Genomic DNA, 23,565 nt, shown 5'->3' with positions numbered 1-23,565 from the left:
TTAGTTCATTACATAGAAAAACAAAACAAAAGAAAAAAAAAGGATCAAATATAGCCTGGTTTGACAGTGATCAATGGTATGACAATGACCAATGACTATGATATTGTTGATTTATATTCTCTCAATGCCTATGATCATTACTAAGTCTAATTAAATATCTTTGATGACATTTATTCTGTTGAATCAAAACTTCAAGTTTTCATTCTTCTTACCCTCAGCAAATTATGGAAATTCCATGACTAGTTATGCTTACAAATCAACATTGGAAACTTAATTGCTGACTTCAATTCCATGAGTACTAGGTCTCTTAGACACATAGCTGCTAATGCTCCAATTTCCTTAGTAAATTGATTAGATCTCTGAGATCCTAAAATGAATAACACAGCTTTTATAATAGCCCGATTTACATAAAACTAGGGAAGAGTATTTTAGATACCAATGGCATTAAAGATCCTGGGAGCCTTCATATAACACCAGACACCTTTGGTAAATTAAAATCATGAAGTGCAGAACATTGTTATTCTGAATTGAAATGCAATATAGTTGAAATTCTGTGTTACTTCCTGATTTTCTATTTAATTATTCATTTTTGCAAGAATGATTCTAATCTTAGCATAGCAAAGCTTTACAAAATTCTTGATAGTTTTAGTCTAATATGACTGTAAATCATACATTTATTTTTTTTACTTCACATATAGTTTTCCTTGGGAAAATATGAAGCAGGTCAGCAAGGGTTCATTATGTAATATTTCATTCTAAGACTTCTCAAAGACTGCTATTACTATGAGAAATGAAAAATACTTTCATTAAATGCTAAGAGCTGGTAGAAGCAAATGTAAGCATGAAAATGCAAGGCATAGAGCTACTTCAAAAAAAAAAAAATCTTTTCTGAGCTCTGTGTGTGTGTGTGTGTGTGTGTGTATTTTTTTCCCCAATACTTCTGTCATCTGAGTCCTAAGTTTTCTCAGGCTCTGCTGCTTTCCTGGGGTGTTAGTGAAATGCAGAGAGGGTTATCAAAAGCACAACAGCAGAAAAGTTCCAAATAGAAGAAGGGGCACAGAGTCAGAAGGGGGAAACCCTTCTGCAAACTTCCCTTATGACTTTGAATATCTTGGATTTCTCGTCCATACAGTGAGGAACTTAGTGAAGATGCTCTTTAGGCTTCTAACCAACTCACTTTCAGGTTCATCATGGCCCTCTGGCACATCATCAGTCCCCAGTGCCCTCTCTTGGGACACACACACGCCTCAGCCCCAAACTGTGGCCTTAGCTTACAGCAGAAGCAAAGCAGAATCCCCAGAGAGAGAGCTCTAGAGCCAACCTGCCTCCCCACGCCTGCACTTATGAACATCCCCACTGCGACTTCCCAGCTCTTTTAATTAAATTAAGGTGTCTTCCTAATCAGTTCCTTCCTCTAAGCTTACACAGCACCTGTGTCCTCTCTAACTCTCGCTGTTTTGGGGATGGATGAGGCTTCGAAGGCAAATGTGATTGTGTTACTTCCCTCCTTTTAATGGTTTTTCAGTGGGTCCTCATTTCTCTGTAAGATAAAAGTCAAGTGCGTTCCTGTTGCATGGAAGACCTTTTGTGATCTGTTGATGTGAATTGTTGATCCATCTTTATTTCACGGTTCCTTTGTACTCAAAGCTCCAGTTGTATTAATGTTCCTTTGATCCCTAAATATCTTGTTCACCCTCATTCCTGGAACTCCGTGTCAATGGTTCCCCCTGCTGGATCACTCTCCTTGCCCAGCCTGCTCCTCTGATTTATCTTTCAAGTCTCCTCTCAGATGCTCTGTCCTCAGGGAAGCTTTCCTAAATTGGATAAACTGTTTCTTGGATTTCTAGAATCAAAGCACTTACTACTCTGTATAGTGATGGTCTGTTTTTCCATTGGAAATGAAGCTCTGAGAGCATTAGGACTTTGCCTTATTCAGAGCTGTGTCTCAAAACCCTAAGCGGTACTGGGACATAATATCTATTCAATGAATATTTGTTAAATGAGAGAACTTAGGAATGACGTGATCTGGAACTAATAATTGTTGAATCAAGGTAATGGGCACAGAGCATTTCTATCATGCTGTTTTTCTCAACTTATATATGTTTGACATTTCTGATGATGAAAGGATACTTAATAGATGTGTTTTCTAAACATTATATGTTATCTTCAATTGCCATAGACAGGAGACTGGGATAGAAGCTGCCAGTGGCACAAGTAATCTTCCCAGATAAGAGGTTTATTAAAATAGGTCCTTAGAGAAGGCTTGATGCAAAAGGGGACACTCCATTTTTCCCCATGGTCCCCAGGCCGGATCTCCCAGTTTCACACTGGTGGAGTCCAAAAATCAACAAACAAGACGGCAAGAACAAGGAAGACATTGTTCTGTTCAAAGTGGACAATTTGTGTCAGGGCTCAGGAAGGCCGTCTGGGCTTTGTAGCCTTTCCAGTGGTTCTTAATAAACCAGGCTTTGTGCAAGCCTCACTCAGGCCATCCAGGGCCCTCTTCCTTTCTGGTTGTCTCTCTCTGCTGGCCTGGCTGCCAGGAGAACTTGTAGGCAGTCATTGATTTCTTTGAGTTGGAAGCTACTGAAATTGGACTGCTTTGCCTGGCATTTTAAAAGGAATGTTTTTCTTGGGGGAAGTTGGAGTTTGGCACTGCCATGAGATTACAAATTTGGGGGACCATTCAAGATTTATAACTAGCAATTTCTTTCAGGATACATGAGACATTTGTCTGAAGGAAAAGTTTAGCAATTTTAATTTGAAGGGGTCACAAAATAATATTGCTGATTAAGGTTTTACAACCACACTATGGAAACGAAGTAGGAAAATAATGCATTTCTATCTACTAATTGGTTGAATAATCAATATCGACTGGGGTTTACTATGTGTTCAGTAAGTAAAAGCCCACTCATGGAGAGAGATAACTAGGTTAGCAACTATTAGAGAGAAACTGTATACAAACCAAGAACATTGGGTTCCAGGGGCTTCCTAGGATGGCAGCACAGGACTAAATGGGATCCTGGACTCATGGATGCAGGCATTTGAAAAAGAAACTAAAGTAACTGGGTTCAGTGGCCCATGCCTCTAATCTCAGGTATTTAGGGGGCTGAAAATTGTAGGTTTGAGGCCAGCCTCAGCAACTTAGTAAGATACTGTCTCAAAAATTAAACCACCCCCCAAAGGGCTGGGGATGCAGCTCTGTTAAAGTGCCCATGGATTCAATCCCCACTATTGCCATAAATAAAGTAAAAAATTAAAAAGAGTAACCTATCTAATTTTAAAAAGAGCCCTTCTTAGAATTTACCACAATTTTAAACATGTTATCTCATCTGATGTTTTTCTTTTTTCTTTATATATATATTGTTTTAGTTATACATAGACACAATATCTTTATTTTGTTTATTTATTTTTATGTGGTGTTGAGGACCGAACTCAGGGTCTCACAGCCCATCATCTGATATTTTTCAAACAACCAGTTTTGAACACAATGATTAAGTGTGTGAGGTATGTTGTCTTGATTTTATAAAGACATTCCATAGACATTTTCATCTAACCGAATATGAATTTGAACTTTTTTTTTTTCCCCTAAAGGGAGAAACCAGACCAGAAAATGAAATCCAACTGACTTGAATTAAAAAGAAAAAAGACAGTTCTTGTGATTTCAAAGACATTACTCTTTATGTCATCATACCGCCTGGAGCCAGTTTGTAGGAAAAGAATGCACATTACTGAACTTCTTTAGTTAGTAAAAAGGGTTTTTTTCAGTAATCACTAGCTGGAAATCCTGCAGTGCTTGCACTTCCACCAGATGTCACTGTTCGCCATTCTTTTACTCCCTGTTTTCAAAAAAGCACTGTATTAGAGAAGAGCCCAGCTTCTCTTGGGCTACTGGGAATGTTCATTGCTTCTTGGTGTGAGGTAGTGGGCTGTATGCCAAGAAGGAAACAGCGGGAGTTCCGGATCTTGACTCAGGCAGAAGGAATTTAACTACATAGTAAACTCTCTGGCTCCCCAATGTACAAAATCCCAAAAGCATTAGCTTCTTTTATCTTCCCCTGTGATTCCATTTATCTACACAATGGCACATTGCTGATGGATGAGCCATGCAGTTATAACCTGGCCTTTAGCCTGGTGGGATAGAAAAAGAGGACATTTTGAAGTTAAGAGAGGACACAGGAACACTATGCTTCCGTCAAAGAAGCCAGTGCCAGACTTAGCTGGGATTTGGACTAGGACAGAGTGTGACTTCTGAGGAGGGGCTGGAAATAACCCTAAACCCCGAGTCTCTCTCCTGCTGGGATTTCATATGATCCAAATCACATCATTGGGAGTTTATTGCTGTGGATCCATTATGAGCATTCCCTGTAGATTTAATGAGTAGGAGCAATTTATTAACTCATTTTCATCTAACCAAATATGCATTTGAACTTTTTTTTTAAAATGTAAATGGAGAAACCAGACCAGAAAATCAGGTGCCTAGGGCATGTCTGGGGAGGTTGGGAGAGAGTCTCAGGTAAAGGGTAGGTGAAAGAGGCAGAGAGGCAAATTTTTCTTATCTCCCTGTTTCATTCAAGATAAAAGACCTGGTATTTCTGACCCTTCACACCTTCCTCATCTTCACCTGTTTATCTCAAGTGTTGACCAGCTACCAAGCCCTAGACTCCCTAGGGCCAAAAAATGATGAAGCTGACTTTCTTGTACAAAACTGCAGCTTTGGAAAAGAGGAAGCTTGCAGACCACAATGACACTAATACATTGTTAAAAATTGTCAGTTTGAAGGTATTTTTAAGAAAAGCAAGAACAGAATAAAGGAAGCATTAATACCTTGCTTTTATTTGCTGACCATATGCTTTTACTTATTTATTTTTAAAATATTTATATTTTAGTTGTAAGTGGACACAATACCTTTATTTTATTTTTTATGCGGTGCTGAGATTGAACCCAGTGCCTCACGCATGCTAGGCAAGCACACCACCTCTGAGCCACAACCCCAGCCCCCATATGCTTTTATTTTTGTGTCCTACAAACTTGTTTTGCAACAAATGTGTCTATAGCATTAGGATCATGTCCTTCTTGCATGGTGCTGAGGTAATAAAAATCTTCATCTGAAAACTTCAAAAATTCACCTTTCAGTACATGTAAGTTTTTGGGCAAATGATCATAGATGAAAGTCTCAAATTTATCTTGCAGAAGCAGAGAAAGAGCAGACTTATTACAGAATGCAGAAATGTTGTATGCAATTGATAATATTAAATGCTTTGCGCATTTCTATCCAGCAAGCTTTTTCACTTTGTTTGGTCATATTTTGGTCAACTTTTTTTATACAACTTTACACGGATATCTATACTTTATTGAAAACTTATTGGGAAAAATATCCACATACAGCATGGTTGGGTATGAGATGATCCACTCTGGGTCCATCTGGCCTAACTCAAGAGAGCAGAGGGTCACATAAAAACTTTACAGTCCACCCATGTCCCCCAGACTTTAGTTGATGGGGGGACTCATTTACAAATACTTTGCCAAATAAGGCAGTAGGAACAATGAATAAAGGTGGAAGATGGGTGGGTTTATCTCTACATATGAACCCAGCGCCTTACTGGTGCTAGGCAAGCGCTCTACCACTGAGCTACAACTCCAGCCCCTGTTGTTACTTTTTATCTTTTGGTTATAAACAATTTGAACAGATGTTACAAAAATATGTTGAGACTATTTTTATATATCTTAGTTAGCTTTCAATCTTTTTTTGAATAAATGTCTTTAGAATCGTCTGTGTCTTAAAAATTAATCCTGACAATTTTTCGTGTTGAGAACTCAGAGTGATATAAGCAATACATATTTTTATGGAAAAACATATTTGTGACATAATTGATGTCAAACAAATTACTTAGATAGTCTGTGATCTGGGTTTCATTTGTTGATATTTGAATATATTCCAATTGTCACTGCATAAACTATTATCCTTTCAACATATCTTATTCATCTTAAAAATCCACTTTTCAATCATTTTAAATGCAGTAGTCCTAAAACAATTCTGGGGAAGTTACTAAAATAGACTCTTAAATAACATGAGCTTGGTCTGAATTGTGTTTATCAATTCAGAATGGATGTAGATGGCTCCTGTAACAACAAATTTAGACCCTCTGGTTCCCTGTAAATTTAATCTACATCTGTACGTTTCAAGAAGGCAAGACTTTCAATTGCTGAGATGTTTGCAGTAAATTTAGGGCTTTGTGAAGTCTGTCTTGATTTTGGCAGAGAAGTCAACATGATTTTTATGGGATATTTTGGAGGGTGGAAATGAGACTTAGATACATTTTTTTTTTTGCTAACTATTAGTTCAGAATTTGAGAGCTATAACATTTATAGAAAGAAAGAGAGAGAAACACCCACGACACCCAGACTGACCAGGGTTTAGCAGTATGTGATTCCTCCTACGCCCCACCCCCTGCAAATAATAATGATATTTATTTGGAAAAAATGAACATTGCTATGAAAATATATATTATAATTTTTTTAGACTTCCATACAGAATCTTTTGCCCATTTTAAAAGATTCTTCTGAAAGGTCAAGGTGAATTGTGCTATATCCTTTGAATGCTTGCTTAGAAACATTCACTGGTAGCTCCCAAAGTGATATACACAGAGAAAATGGGAAGTTGTATTTATTGGTTATTTAATTTTAAAGGGTAAATTATAGTTCTAGTCTTTGGGTTTCTTAAAAAAAATCTTATTATTATGTTAATTTTCAAAATAAAAAAGCACAATGACTAAGCTCATGAACTCTCATATCCATCATCCAGTTTTGATAATTAGTAACATTATCATTTCTGCTTATTTCTTTCTCCTCTCTCACTCGTCTCCCTGGATTTTCTTTTTTTTTTTTTTTTGTACCAGAGATTGAATCCAGGAGCACTTAACCACTGAGCCACATCCCCAGACCTTTTTAAGTTGCTTAAAAAGGCCCTAAGCAATTAGAAAGATCTTTTATAAGGTCTTTCTTTAGTTGCTTAGGGCCTTGCTAAGTTGCTGAGGCTGGCTTTGAACCCATGATCCTCCTGCCTCAGCTTCCCAAGATGCTGGGATTAGAGGTGTGTGTTACCATGCTAGGCTTCCCCTTGCTATTTATAGCAAGTTGCCGCTCATGTATCAATTATTTTAAAAACACCTCCTAAATTCCCAGTTCCTTTGATACCCCCCCTCCGCCTTTTAAGAGCATAACCACAGTCCCATGTCAGCCACAGATATTCTTTAGACAGAGAGGCACCAAACATGACTTTCAGATCTCCTTCGTCCATAAGTTGCAAAAAAAAAAAAAAAAAAAGAGGCCATACTAATAGTAGTAAATAATATTTTGAGCTTGCTCCAGTTGATTGCTAAAACCATCCTTCCTATTCCTAACTTGGAGTCTTCTCATTGCTTTCTAGAAGTCTCTATGTGTCTAGAAGTGTCCATATGCTTGCAGGCAAGTTTTCTCAGTCATCACTTGCTATCTCTTCTCCCTTCTCCTTCCTTAACACTGTGTCCTCTGGCATCTTGTGATATTATCCATGTCATTCCACTGTTTTTTTTTTTTCAACTAAGTGTATATCTGAAAAGCACAGATATACATTCTTTTATGTAGGCATATATGTACATACCTTTAAAAAAGATGTAACACATACACACATTCTTTTCTGATGTATGAGAGATGCCTTATGGTAGTCCCCCATTATCTGCAATTTTTGTTACAGTAGTTTCAGGTACTATGGTCAACCATAGTCTGAAACATTAATTTTTATTTTGACTCAAAATTTTAAGAGAGAAAGAGACCACATTCATACAACTTTCATTATAGTATATTGATATAATTATTTTAGTATTTGTTATTATTATTAATCACTGTGCTTATTATAAATTGCATTTCACCATAGTTACGTATATAAAGGAAAAAAACATAGTATTGAAACGGTTTGGTGCTATCTGTGGCTTCAGGAATCTACTGGGGATATCAGAATATATCCTCTGCAAATAAGAAGGGACTACTATACTTTTTTGGTAGGCATTTGAGTTGTCCATTTATAACTTTTCCAGCAGGGTTTTTCCACAATAAGATACTACTACTTTATTGACACAACAGCTTTCTATTTTTCTTGGTCAGGGTTCCAATCAGAATTTTAAACTGAATTTACAGGTGTTCAAATTAGAATTGCGGAGATGGTGTGATGGAGTCTATGAATGTTTTCTGGTACTTGGGTTTCTCTACATTTCCCAACCACTTTGAAATTAGATTGGCTCAGGGCCTGGTTCTGCTCAAAGTGTGAAGGTGAGGATAAGCAAGAGGATTCACCTCCTTGTGATATCTTAGGTGCTTTTGTTACTCCAGCGTACTCTAGCCTACATGATAGATGATCAGACAGATTGTCTGAGCTGGGCTACTGTCTTAGTCCATTTTCTACAATAGAAGACCACACACTGGCTAATTTATGAAGAAAGCAAATTCATTTGGGTTAGGATTCTGGAGCCTAGGGAGTCCAAAGGCACAGCACTGCCACCTGGAGGTCTGTGTCATTTCATAGTGGAAGGGTGAAAGGGTGAGGAGGCCCGAAAGAGGGTGGAGACGAACATGGGCTGCTTTTATTTCAAACCTCTCTGGAGATGAACGAAGTCATTCACATCTATGAGGGCGACACCCTCATGATCCAATCGTTTCCCATTAGGATCCACCTCTCAACACTGCCCACTGGGAATCAAGCTTCCACGCATGAATTTTAGAACACACCCAAAGCATCGCAACTACCTACATTGAGGTATTAATATTTGTTAGGTGCTGTTTTTGTCAGGCAAGGTAGAATATAACCCATGAATTTGTTATTTATGAAAATACATTCATTTCTTAAATCTTACAAAAAAATGTGAGAGATTGTGAAGGTTGCCTTTTGCCACTTTTATTTTTGGATGCTAGGGATTAAACCCAGGGCCTTCTGCATTTGAGGTAATGCACTCTACCAACTGAGCTATATCCCCAGCTCCTGCTATTCACTTTTAAATTGATCACCATTTCATTTATTATTTTGAAAGGCATTAGCTGGAATCTTATATGCTTTATCAAGTTAAGGGATTGACTAAATTAGCTACATTACAAAAGTCTCTGGGTTGATGACAAGTGTTTTTTCTGACACATTGAAACATTGCTTGACTTTGAATTTCTTTGTTTGGTTTTGTTCTTTTAAAAAAAATTTTTTAAATATGTTCTTAGATGTATGAACCTTTATTTATTCATTTATTTTTATGTGGTGCTGAGAATCGAACCCAGTGCCTCACACATGCTAGGCAAGCGCTCTACCACTGAGCCACAGCTTCAGCCCTTAGTTTTGTTCTTTTAAAATCTGTTTTCTATTTTTAAATTGATCAATCATAATTGTGTATATTTATGAGATACAATGTAATATTTTGATATGTTAACTTGTACTAGAAAGATTAAATCAAGATAATTAACATATATATCCATCATCTCACCTACTTACCATTTGTTTGACGTTGAGAATGTTTAAAACTCTTCCAGAAAGTTTGAAGTAAACAATGCATTATTATTAACTATAGCCAATGTGCTGTGCAATAGATCACCAAAGCTTGTTTTTCCTAACTGAAACCTTGGACCCTTTGATCAATATCTCTCCTATGTCCTTGTTTTGTTCTTCATGTCACATGGGCTGTTTTAGGTTATTTGAGCGACAGACTGAATAACTGAAGAGCATTTCTCACTTTTCCCAAGGTTGTCTTTATGGTCCTCAGTTAAGGAAAACAACATAAATACGGCTCATTGAGAACTCAAGGCCCTGGGCCTGAAGGCTATTGAGCTAATTGCCTTTGCCTCATTTGGAAAGACCCTAGGATAGGTACTGGAAGATTGCCAATGAACATGTGCATGCTAACCAAGGCAGATAGAATCAAGACAGGGCTTCCAAATGAGCTTTTTGGAAACAGGTCTGTGAACATCTCAAACGCTAAATTAATTACTATGGAGAACCTTCAGAAAGATAAGAAACAACTGTATTCTGCTCAGTGGACTCCATCTTTCTCAAATGGAGGCAGAATGGAAAAGTTTTCTTCTCCGAATGCATTAATGTTAAGGTATTGGCTATCACAAGAGTCATCACTTTCCTACTAAGATATTTTACCTTCCTTCTCTATCCGTTTTATCACACAAGGTTATATTGTTTTTGTAGTTGCCCTTTGGGGCCTTGAAATTTTTATCTTTTCTTTTCACTGTATAAAGTTTCAAAACAAGTGCTTTGATCAGCTCTCAAGGATTCATGTGTTTGGAACAGGAGAACCCTTTGAACCACTAAGGCAACTTGGTGACACTCGTTAAGGGCATTGACATTGGAATAAGCTGAAAAATAATATTGTTTAAGCTCTGACGACATTTATTTGATGACATTTATTACTGAGAAAGAATGTTAACACATGCACATACGTCTGAATCAATAGATAGAGATTGGACTTGTTTACAGGGTGGCTGTAACAACTCCTTTTTTCTCCTATCTGCTAACTAGGAAGACTGCTGGCCGATGATATACCCTGTTTCCCATTTGCACTCTGCCCAAAAGGAAACAAAAATTCTTATGGAGAAAAAAATTGAATAAAGACAGGAGCGTGAGTGTGTGTGCATGCCTGTGTTCATGTATGTGTGTTGGGGGTTATCAGGTTATTTTGTAGTAATTTAGTGGTCCATGTTAGAATATTTGGGGCAAAATACATAGAGAAAAAAGATGCATTAAGAAGCCTAGATTTAAGCCCACGAAATTATTGTCTACTTTCTTTTTTAAAAAAAATATTTATTCATTCTAATTTGTTATACACGATGGCAGAATGCAATTCATTTCATATTACACATATAGAGCACAATTTTTCAAGTCACTGATTATACACAAAGTATTTTCACACCATTCGTGTCTTCATGTACTTAGGGTAACGATGTCTAACTCATTCCACCATCATTCTTATTCCTTGTCCCCTTCCTTTCCCCTCCCTCCCCTTTGCCCTCTCTAAAGTTCCTTGATTCCTCCCATGCTCCCCCCACCTCACCAATTATTGTCTACTTTCTAAATCACTTTCAGAGTCTATATATTAGCATTGAAATTAATCAGAACAACTAGGTTCACACCTCCACTCAGCTGACTCCCATATGTAACCCACAGTATTTCCAAACTTGTTTTCTCACCTCTAAAACAGGTCCGATGACATCAGTGCTACTTAATGAAGGTGGTTAAGTATCCAAATGAGAAGAACAACCAGAACAACCACCACAACAAATGTAAATAATCAAATCACTGTGTTGGTAACATTGATCTAATTTACCTCTGGAGTTTTTTTTTTTAACTTTTCATTTTTTGCAATAATTATAGATTCAGAGGAAGTTACCAAAAAAATGTACAGAGTGGTTTCATGCATTTAAAAAAATCATCGATAAATGGTTTATTTGGAGTTCAAGATATACAGTACATGAGAAACATATTTTTAGCTTATCATTGTGTTGTCAATGCAATGACAGACATACCAAATGAAGGATGGATTGATGGACTTTGTTTAGCGTGTCTCTCCCAACTTCTGGGCTTGTTATGCTTGATATTAGTTATCTATTGCTGTGTGATGAATTCCTCTAGATATGGCAGCTAAAAAAATTAACATTTATTATCTTATGGCTTCCTTTGGTCAGGAATCTGAGAATAGGTTAAGTAGTTGGTTCTGACTTAATTAGGTGTTGAGCAAAGATGCGTCATCTTAAGGCTCCACAGGGAAAATCTTTTGTCCAAGCTCATTCACACAGTTACACCCAGACCTCAGGAAACACATTTCCAAATTCACATGGGCTTCACAACATGACTGACAACTGGCTTCCTTCAGAGTCAGTGATATAAGAGAAAGCCACAGAATTCTCCAAAGATGTAATCCAGAGTCTTTTTATAATCTAATCTCTTTAGTGAAATCTCATCATGTTGTATTATATTCATTAGAAGAACTCAATAATTTCAGTCCACATTTAAAGTGAAATAGTTACTCTAGGGCATACTAGAAGGTGGGGGTCACCAGGCCCATTATAGAGGCTGCTTACACATGCACATATAGGCCTTCAAATTCTATTTTTAAAATTTTATTTATTTTTTGTTCTCTTTGGTTATATATGAAAGTAGAGTATAATTTAATTTATTTATACAAACTTGTAGTACATCTTATTCTAACTAGTATCCCAGTCTTGTAGTTGTATATGGTGTAGAGATTCACTGTGGTGTATTTATATATGTACATAGGAAAATTATGTCTGAATCATTCCATTGTCTTTCCTATTTCTATCCCCCTCCCTTCCCTTCATTCCCCTTTGTCTAATCTACTTCCCCTCCCCCATTGTTGTGTGTGAGCATCCACATATTCAACTTCTGTACTCTTTACTCAGTTTCCCCCAATGGAGACTACATAACTACAGTACAATATCAAACCCAGGAAACTCATTACTTTCTTACGCTCATATACAACCAGAAGAATGGGAGGTTGTACTCCATGTATGTATGTGTACTATGTCAAAATACACTCTACTGTCATATATAACTAAAAAGAACAAATAAAAAGCCCAGGAAATTGACCTTGGTACAATTCACAGAGCTTATTATTTCATGTACTCATGTGTGTGCATATATATATATATATATATATTCACATATATATCTCATTATATCAATTTTATCACACATGTAGATTTGTACAACCTCCACTACCATCAAGATACAGAATTGTTCCATTATCACACAGCTCCCTCTAAAGTACTATCCTCTGTAGCTATGTCTACTATCTTCACTTCATTCCTAATCTTTGGCAACCACTAATCTGTTTTAAAATTCTAATTTTATTTAAATGATGGCATATATATGGGATTATACAGTATGTGTTCTTTTTGGGATTGGCTTTCCCTCCATCATTTCCTTGAGATCTATACAAGTTGTTTTGCATCAATAAATTCATTCCTTCTGGTTGCTTCATAGTATTTCATGGTGTGGATGTACCACGGTTTGTTTAGACAGTTATCCCATGAAGGCCTTTTGTGTTGTTTCTGGGTTTTAGCTATTGTGGACATTGTTGTATGAGGTTTATGTGAACATGAGTTTTCATTTATATTAAATAAATGTCCAATAGTGAAATTGCCAGGCCATATGGAAGATGCATGTTTAGTTTTGTAAGAAACTGCAAATTGTTTTCCAGATTGGCTGTACCACTTTACATCCTTACCAGTTATATATGAATGATTGGTTTCTCCACAAAGCTGCCAGCATTTGTTATTGTCACCATTTAGGCTATTCTAGCTAATTTTATAGTTGTGATTTTTTTCCATTTTAGCCATTCTGCTAGGTATGTAGTTGTTAGATTTCACTGTGGTTTTAATTTGCCTTTCCCTGGTAGCTAATGTTATTGGATATCTTTTCTGTGTACTTTTAACCATCTGTATATACTCTTAGATGAAATATCTCTTCATATATTTTTCACATATTCTAATTGGATTGGTTTTTTTGCTCTTGAGTATGGAGAATTCTTTATCTAAGGTTCAAGGGCTTTAGTAGGTACGGAATTTGTAAATATTTTCTTTTCTTCTTCTTTTTTTTCTCTTTATTCCTTGTAGCACATAGCCTAAGGCTTTGTAGGTAGTAAGGATTCAATGAATTGAATAGAATGAAATCAAAACGAATTGATTCTATACCACATATGTATTTACTAAAGGAGGGACATGTCTCCTCTTTCTGTGTTTAGATGCAATATAAAAAGATTTTTTTAAAAGGTAAAACTGAGTGAAAGGGACAGTAACATCCTAATTGGGTGGCTCCCTGTAACTTTCACCTGTACCTATGTAGGTTAGAACCTATTTAGGTGGGTTGACAAAATCAGGATGGCAGCTTGGACCGTTCAGTGCCAGTGTATGCGGTGAATTCCAGGACACTGTAGAAGGTGTACTGCTTATTATTATTATTATTATTATTATTATTATTTGGTGCTGGGATTGAACCTGGGGCCTTGTGCATGCTAGGAAAGCACTCTACCACTGAGAGACCTCCCCAGCCTACTGCTGATTTGTAATATCTTTCCATTTTATTTGGTTCTGATTCCACTTAAAGCATAGCCTGCTCCCCGACAGTTAGAATTTTGAAATCATATATACATATATATATATATATATATATATGTATATATACATAAATGTATAAATACAACATACAGCAACATATCTATACAAATGTATTTACATATAAAACACACATGCCTATATACAGTCTACACATACAAAATATTTATATATTTCCACCTAGTGGTAGAATCTAGTACTTAGAAAATTTATTTTAGAAACCATATGTTTGTGTGTATTTGTTATTGCAGTTTTTCTTGCTGTCACAGTAGCTCCAAGTTCTACCTTTTAGAAATATCTTTTGTATGTGTTGTCTACTTTTAGATGCCCATTCATTAATTATTTCTGGCCACTATGGTCATTTCATTTTGGTTTCCAAAGACCCAGAACTATGGTAATAATAGGGGTATGTGGAAATTAATGTGTTATTTGTTCATGTATGTCTGAAAGCTCAAAAGCTTCTTCAGGAAAGGCTTCCTAATCACTGTTTTTTAAAACTTTTCTTCTGCTTGTGTCAATTGGTTAAAATAACATTAGTGGGGGTTGGAGTTGTACTCAGTGGTAGAGCACTTGCCTAGCTTGTGTGAGGTACTGGGTTTGATCCTCAGTATCACATAAAAATAGGTAAATCAAATAAAGGTATTATGTCCCTCTACAGCTAAAAATAGTATTAAAAAATAACATTAGTGGAATGACCTAGAGACTTAAATAGATAGTCTGCAAATACATAATAATTGTTATCAGGGTGCAAATCATGACATAGTTTTCTAGTGTTGAAGTATCTGGATTGGTTTGATATGGTGATTTTGTAGCATTTCATTCTTAGCTCTGCCCAGGATTTCTTAGACACTAACACATGCCCATCCCCCTCCACATCAAATAACCTCTTAAGATATGATTCTATTAATAATTAAGAGCATTTACAGCCTTACACTGTAGTTTTTGCAAAGATACACACAACACTGAACAAGAAAATGTCACTCTTCAGGAAAATGAAGTTACCCACTAGTAGAAATGAGTACTCAGGAAATTTGCCTTAGGAAATTATGCATTTAGAAACAGCACTCCTTATCTCCTCTATGTTTTTATGTTCCTATATTAGCTTATCAAGTTTTTTTCTGTAGCAATTTTTGTAGAAATCAGTCTATAATTTTTCTTATATTATTATATGAAATATAATACTTATATTCAAGAAAAACCTCTAAGGGCTAATATCAATATCCATAAAAATCTATGTCTAGGTTTTCTGCTTTTTAAAATGAAGATAGCCTAAAATGAATAGAAAATCAGCTGGGTGAATAGATCAGTACTAGAGCATGTGCTTAGCATGCTGAGGCCCTGGGTTTTAACCCTGGCATTAACAAAACAAAACAAAACAAAAATAAAAATGAAATCCAAACAAAACAAATTTACAAACAAAAATAATGGTAAAGGGAAGCTGTTTAGGTTGCAAAAACTGGACAAATCAGGTGATTGTCATTAAGGCTCTATTTTTTCCTTGGAGTTGATTCAAAAATTTTTTCCATAAATCTTGAAGACACTGTGAGCAATGACACTAAAGCTTACTGGCTTTATCTTCTTTCTGGATGATCCTTTCCCTTGTCAAGAAAGTATTGTCAATATTGTGGAGGTCATCTTACCTTGACATTGGGCACAGCCTGGAGGTCCCCTTCGCTTTCTGTGGTTTGATAAGTGTTTGTACTATATCTCTCCACCCTGGACAGGGGCAGAAATTGTGGCCACATTGATGGCCTGGAAAAATATTCCTGGAGCCACTCTTGGTTGTCTTGGGAAAGCCAGGACATGTTTTGACAGCAAAGGCCCCGCATGAATCCTGTAGCCTGGCTTCACCAGTATTACTGCAGAATCCTATTTCTTTTCTTTTGGCTGATGCTGGGCTGTCTCTGAGTCCACTAGAATCCTCCCTGGAAAGTTATACTGACTAAAGTAAAAGGATTATGTTTTGTGAATCAGGAGCTTATCCACAGATCTTACTGTTCTATTCCAGGTAGAGCCTTTTAGTGTGAATGTCCAGGTATGTTATGACTGCCCCTGTAGGTAGGGATGTGTTCCTCATTCAAATGTGATTCTAAATCAAAATGGAAGGAAATGATTCAAGGGATATGCTGGCACCCTGATCTTGAACTTTCAGCCTCCAGAACTGAGAAAATAGACTTCTGTTGTTTATAAGCTACTAGGTCTATGGTACTTTGCTTTAAGTGAAAATGGACTAAGAAAATCATCAATAGATATATTGAGAACACCACCCCCAAGGAAGCTGTTTAGCAGTCTCTATCTGTTCACTGAACCCATCTAAATTTGTTCCATGCCTTTGGGCCTCTCTGAAAGAGGAGTGCTCCACGGAACCCCCATGAAACCTGTGCATCACACCAGTCTGTGGCTGAATAGCAAAGGAGGATGATATACAGATCAGGCCTCATTGCTAGAACATTCCCTGGATTTTATTTGCCATGAGGTAAATGATGTAAGCTTAAAACTGGAGAGTGGGAAGGGATCCCAGCAGTATACAAGAGTCTTCTTTCTCTTTTTGCCTAGAATGACTTTCACCCATTCTGTGATTTGCCTGACTTGTCTAGGACTATTGCAAATGCCAGTCCTTAATGGACCCCTGACCACTCTTCCCCTTCATAGGCAGCAACAAAGCATTTCTCTTCCAGGCACACAGATTAGTTTTAGATGCACCTGTTATTGTACTGAGTGAAAATATCTGATTATCTCTGTGCTCCTCAACTTGATTCTGAGCAATACTAAAGAAATTCCAAAGGAAACTGAAGTACCAGTTGGATTTGGGACACTCAATAAATGCATCTCCAACTAAATGAGAAGGAGAGGGATTAAACATGCTTGCTCTTGCATGTTGTCCCTGTTTATAGGGAGTTTGGTCTCCCTCTGTTGTAAATGATATTGAACTGTACTTTGTTCTGGTGGTATGATTAAGAAGCTTTGTTTGGCTGGTTGTGGTGGCACATACCTGTAATCCCAGATGCTCAGGAGATTGAGGCAGGAGGATCGCAAGTTCAAAGCCAGCCTCAGAAATTTAGTGAGACCTTAAGCAACTCAATGAGAACCTGTCTCAAAATAAAAGGGGTCTGGGGATGTGGCTCAAGTGGTAGCACACTTGCATGCTCGGGGCGCTGGGTTCGATCCTCAGTGCCACATAAAAATAAGAAAATAAAGGTGTTGTGTCCACTGAAAACTAAAATAATAATAATAATAAAAAATAAATATTAAAAAATTCTCTTTCTCTCTCTCTCTCTCTTAAAAAAAAAAAAAAGAAAAGGGCTGGGGATGTGGATCAGTGGTAAAATGTCCCTGGGTTAAATCCCTAGTACCAAAACAAACAAAAAAATCCCCAAACAAACCACTTTGTTTGTATTGTATAATTAGTCTTCTGGGGATGCCTTTACAAAATACAATAGGTTGGGTGGCTTAGCCAATAAAGAAGAATTTTCTTATAGTTTTGGAAGTCTGAGATCAGTGTACCCACATGATTGGGTTCTTGTGAGGGCCATCTTTGTGGGTTGAAGATGGCTGCTTTCTTGGTATGCCCTTGCATGACCTTTCTGTGGTGCAAATTTGTGGGGAGAGAGATAGATATAGATATAGAGATAAAGACAGAGATAGAGAGATAGAGATAGAGAAGAGACAGATCATTTTTCTCATTTTCTTTTATGAGGACACAAATCCTAACATTGAGGCCTCAGGTCTGTGGTACTTTGCTTAAGTGCAAATGGACTAAGACCTTATCTAACCTTAATTACCTCCGAAAGGCCCATTTCCTAATACTGTCACATTGAGGATTAGGGCTTCAACATATGAATGCTGGGGAGACATAGTCTATAATGTATTGACTTATAAACTCTTGAGAATCAATCCTGGTGGAAATATGAGCTCTTAACAAAAATCAGAGAGATAGGCAGCAGCCCAGGCAAGGATTAACCATAATTTGTTTCCTACCCTTTGCCTAGTTTTAAGATCTGTAGTGTCAGGGTAGTGATTGAATGGTGGACCCAAAAGATATGTTATCATTAAATAATTGGAACCTATGAATGTTTCCTTACTTGGAAAGTGATCTTTGCAGATTGTTATGGTTTAGATATCAGGTAGCCCCCGAAAGCTCATGTGTGAGACAGTGCAAGAAGATCTAGAGATGAAATGATTGCATTATGAGAGCCTTAACCCAATCAGTGAATTAATACTCTGATAGGGATTATTAACTGAGTAGTTATTGAATGCAGTTAGGATGTGGCTTTGGGGTATATATTTTGTATCTGGTGAGTAAAGTGTCTGTCTCTCTTTCTGCTTCATGATTATAATGTGAGTTGCATCTCGCATCACACTCTTCCACCATAATGTTCTGCCTTAGAATGGAGTTGGCTGCCTAAGGACTAAGACCTCTGAAACCATAAGCCCCCAAATAAACTTTTCCTCCTCTCCAGTTGTTCTTGTTAGGTCCTTTGGTCACAGCAGTAAAAAAATCTGGCTTCAACACAGGTGTAATTAAGTTAAGGATCTTGAAATCTTTCTGAGTTATATAGGTGGGCCCTAATTCAATGACAATGACATCATAAAAGAAAAGGAGGGAGCAACGTGACCATGGGGTAAGCAGTGATTAGAGTGAGACAGTCTTAAGCTCAGGAATGCTGATAGAGTTCAGAAGCTGCAAAACAGAGTCTCCTTCAAAATCTTGTGAAGGAACACGGTGCTGCTCAAAACTTGATTTTGGACTTCTGCTTCCAGAACTGAGAAAAAATAAATTTATTTTCGTTGGTACCAGGGAATGAGCTCAGGGGCACTCGACTACTGATCCCCATCCCCAGCCCTATTTTGTATTTCTTTAGAGACAGAGTCTCACTGAGTTGCTTAGCGCCTTGCTAAATTGCTGAGGCTGGCTTTGATCCTCTGTTTCCTCTTCCCAAACCTCTGGGATTAGGTGTGCGCCACTGCGCCCAGCCTGTTTTTTTTTTTTTTTCCAAAGCCTCCACATCTGTGAGAATTTGTTATGGTGACCCTAGGAAACTAATATAGTCAGAAAGACTTTCCTGAGTCTAAAGCAGTGTTTTCATCCTTTTCTTTATTGTTGCCCCAATCCCATAGAGAAACATTAGACTAAAATTAAATATGGAATTTAATTTCTCTTTTAAAGAGAAGTTGAATATTAAGAAATAAAGTTTTTTTTTTTTTTTTTTTGGTTTTGTGCATCTTGTTCTCTTCAAATTATCAAGGAATAAAATTTTGTCAGATAGTCTTGAGCTACTGTGGGACACAGTCCTTCATATTGCCTAAGATTTCCCCATATCAAGGACCATTTTTTGCTGCCAGGAGTAACTGAACATTAACCGAATATTTGAGAATGCTCAGTTTGTAAGTACAGAAAATAATTTAAAAGGATAAAATGACAAGGAGAAGGCAGCATTGACGATGCAGGCTGAATAAATAAAAATTTAGGCCTAATAATATTTTTTAAAGTGTATTTAGAGAAAGAAACTATTATGTCAGTGTGCACACTCTTGGTCAACATACATATTTCCTGACAATAAGAATTATTTAAAAAGAATAGTAAGAGTTGAGACCATATCTTATTTGACATTTCATTCCCAGTACCTAATATATTTTGACACATATAACCCCCCCCCCCAAATGCCTGTTGAATAAATGTATGTGTGCACCTATGTAAGCTTTGATAGCAGTATGCTATAAAAATATAGAGGTGTTTAAGGTTTGGATTATTTAGCAACTCATGGGCTGGGCCTGGATGAGGTGTGATGGGTAGAGAAGAGCCCAAGGGCATTCCTGGTATTGGACAGAGGTAGGCAAAAGATGGACACATCCCAAAGCCCATCAGCCCCAGCAGAACATGAGGGGACAGCTGGTCTGGAGCACCAGGGAGGCAGTGGGCCACCAGCTTTGTAGGCTGTTGGGCGCATACTGTAGAGGACATTGACAGATGGACCAGGGAGTCTGGATTTTGTTCTGCAGGCAACAGGGAGGCACCATACATTTCCAGCAGTGTCTGTGTCCTAATCTTCTCTTTTTATAAAGACACCAGACATCTTGGATCAGGACCCAGCGCAATGATGTCTTTTAAAGCAAATTACATCTTTCAACACTCTGCCTCCAAGTTTAGTTATTTTCTGCATTTTAGCAGGCAAGGACTTTATGAGATTTTGGGAGTAAATGGGGAGTGAGGGGAACAGTTCTGCCCATAAAACACCTATCTATGTAAATTTTATACCAATTTTTATAACACTGGTTGAACCTGTTTTTATTTCTGATGTTTAAATGAATTTTCCCCAGATTTACAATAAATTAAAATTCTCTTTTTAATTTCCTTTCAGTATCTTACTCTTGACACATTGATACTGTCACTTAGTCACTTTTAGATTCAATTTACAAGAAATTTATGATAGAATATTTTTTCTTACTACCTCCTCTCAGTCTTAAAATTCAACAAATGAATGGAACTGTTTAAATGACAACATATCTCCCTTGTTTGTAAATGTAATTCAATTCTATCTTATTATAATCAAAATACTTGATGTTGAATTATTTGATTTTTATCAAGTTTCATTTTTGGTTAATTCATCAAATATGAAAATTACTTTTGCCCCTTCCAGATTATAATTTTCTCTTCTCAAAGCAATAATATACACATACAAGATGCAGCAGTCTGAATTACTCCTCTGTCTACCAACAACACTGGACTTCCCTTACTTAAATGGCATAAAAATTCATTTTTATGATATCTTTTATGCTGTATTTAAATAGTACTTTGACGATGAAGGTACACACTGGGGTCTGGACACAGGGCCCTTTCAACCATCAGAGCTAACTGGGCAATTGGAGGAACTGCCTGTGTTGGGGGTGGATGGTGGGTGAAAGTCCCTGTTTACCAGATGCCTCAGGAAAAAATTCTGCATGAATAAAGGAACACATTTCTAGATTCTCTGAAACCTGGCCTATGAATAAATAATTTTAATTGATGGTAGTGACAAGTTATCCTGTCATAAAGTTTTAGGGTGGTAACAGGACAGATATTAGTTTCTTAAAAATATAAAAAGGAAGTTAAAAGATTGGTTTTGGAAATTTAAAGTCATACTAAGGAGGTTAAATAAATAGCTCTTTAATCATATATAAAGACTATTGTTTTAATCATGTAACTTGTCAGTTATCTCTTGGACTAGAAGTAAAGCAGAAAGATCACCGCTAACCTCTGCCTTTAAAAAACCTCCCATAAAACTGTTCTCTGTCTACAGTACAGCACTGGAAATTCTGCCACCAAAACCAGGAGTGACTGAATATTAACAGAATATTTGGGGCCTTTTTCCCTTCACCTTTGACTTGACATGGGTGCAGTATCTGATGTAGTGAGCCATTCCCTCTGTTTTGAAACACTCTCTTTAGTGTTGTCAATCTCCTGTAAGATTTTTTTTCCTGCCTATCCAAGGGGCCCTTTTCATTCTTTTTCCTCTTCCTGATCACACATGGTGCATCCCCCAGGATCATGGCTTCAGCACTGTTCCATTTCTACTGATCTGGCTAACTGTGACCATTCTCAAGTTTCATTTTTTGACACTGATGATAATCAAATTGTCTCCAATCCATGTGCCCATTCTAAACTCTCTAGGAAGATTGATTTAACTGATTCCTTCCATCTTCACTTGATGTTTACTCTCACAAGAGGTCCTTTTTATTTAGGCTCCTAGGCAAATCTTCAGAAAACAGAGATTGGTTTGGCTCAAATATATTTATATAATGTTATGTACAATATGTAAACATGTTTATATAATGCTATATACAATATGGTATTCATATAATAGACTGTGTCCTGCTTTCACATTGACTTATAGGAAGAAACTTCCATGGTTATTATTGACAAGCCTCTGGGCATATTACAATATATATTCCAATCTTATTTCAGCTTCATTCATATTTAATCCATGTCCTATAACTAATAAATAATTAATAAAATGTTGGAAGAAGGGAAGATTTTAATATTTGTTTTTTCAGGCATTTGGTTCATACCTTCATCCTTTTCTCAGAAATTCTTACATCTCGTGGTTTATCTATTTATTTATTTATTTTGGTACCTGGGATTGAACTCGGGTATTTAACCACTGAGCCACATCCCAGCCCTTTTTTTGTATTTTATTTAGAGACAGGATCTCACTGAGTTGTCTGGGGCCTTGATAAGTTGCTGAGGCTGGCTTTGAGCTCACAATCCTCCAGCCTTAGCCTCCTGAGCTGCTGGGATTACAGGTGTGTGTTACTGTGCCTGACTTGACATTTCATGATTTATAATATTACACTCTATAAATCCAAGAATTCTGCATCTATTCTTTATCTTCAAGGCTTCCATTATGACATGAACTACAAAAGTAGGACTTCCATTGTCAGAGGCACTGAGATATATATTTTACATATTATTAGTAGAAACTAGTTTCCTTATAAGTGTGAGCTGAAAATAATGACGACATGGGAAAATGTTGGACACTGAAGGAGGACCAAAGAAGGGTCATTCCGAGAACAAAGAACGTGAATACATTTAGATGAAAGCTTAACTTGCCATTTGCTTCTTGGGCTGGAAGTAAAACAGGAAATATTGTGTTGATTTGAAAAATAACAACTCTAAGTTTTTTGGAGTTTATTGGTACCTAACCATTTTCTCTGTTTCTATTCCTCAAAACATAAACTTTATTCCTTAGACTGATGGACTGGATGCTCTCTTGCTCGCTCGCTTCCTCCCTCCCTCCCTTCCATCTCTTCTTGTATTAGGCACTGAACTCAGGGAAATTTTACCACTGGGCTACACTTTTTTTTTTGTTTGTTTTGAGATAGGGTCTCAATGGTTGAAGCTGTTCTCAAACCTGGAATCCTCCTGCCTCAGCCTACCAAATTGCTAGGATTACAGATTTGTGCTACCATGACTGGCTACACTTAAGAAACTCAGATTTCCTCTTCTGTTCAAGAGAGAATGATATGGCTTAATTTATTCAACTTAAGCAGCAAAAAATTCTTGACTAAGAATTTGAAGAAAAAAAAATGGCACCTAATCCATTGGGCATTATCAGTAAAGGGCAGTGATCTCCAAATGGCCAAAACTAAATGAAGTGAGCTCCATGGATGCTCTAGTTTCCTGCTTAGTGAAAGTTTCTAAACTCTGGCTCAGGGAGAGGGACCCACATGGAGACTAGCGCTATCCTGGAGGTGAGGAGACGGAACAGGAGTCTAGAGAAGCCAAGACAACTAGAGTTCCCAGGACAGAGTATTGAAGAGGAAAACTGCATAGAGGGATAGACTGTATATCTGCAGAGGGTCCTCAAGAGGACCAGCTGAGCATGATCGATGCATTGCTGTGAGGAGATGAGCCAAGGCCAGGAAAAGAACCACCAG

Source organism: Marmota monax, unplaced genomic scaffold (genome assembly GCF_021218885.2).
Source record: "Marmota monax isolate L192 unplaced genomic scaffold, Marmota_monax_Labrador192_F-V1.1 WCK01_AAM20220418_F8-fsc00044, whole genome shotgun sequence".
NCBI classification, from domain to species: Eukaryota; Metazoa; Chordata; class Mammalia; order Rodentia; family Sciuridae; genus Marmota; species Marmota monax.
The sequence above is the reverse complement of the archived record's forward strand: the minus strand, read 5'-3'. Positions refer to the sequence as shown.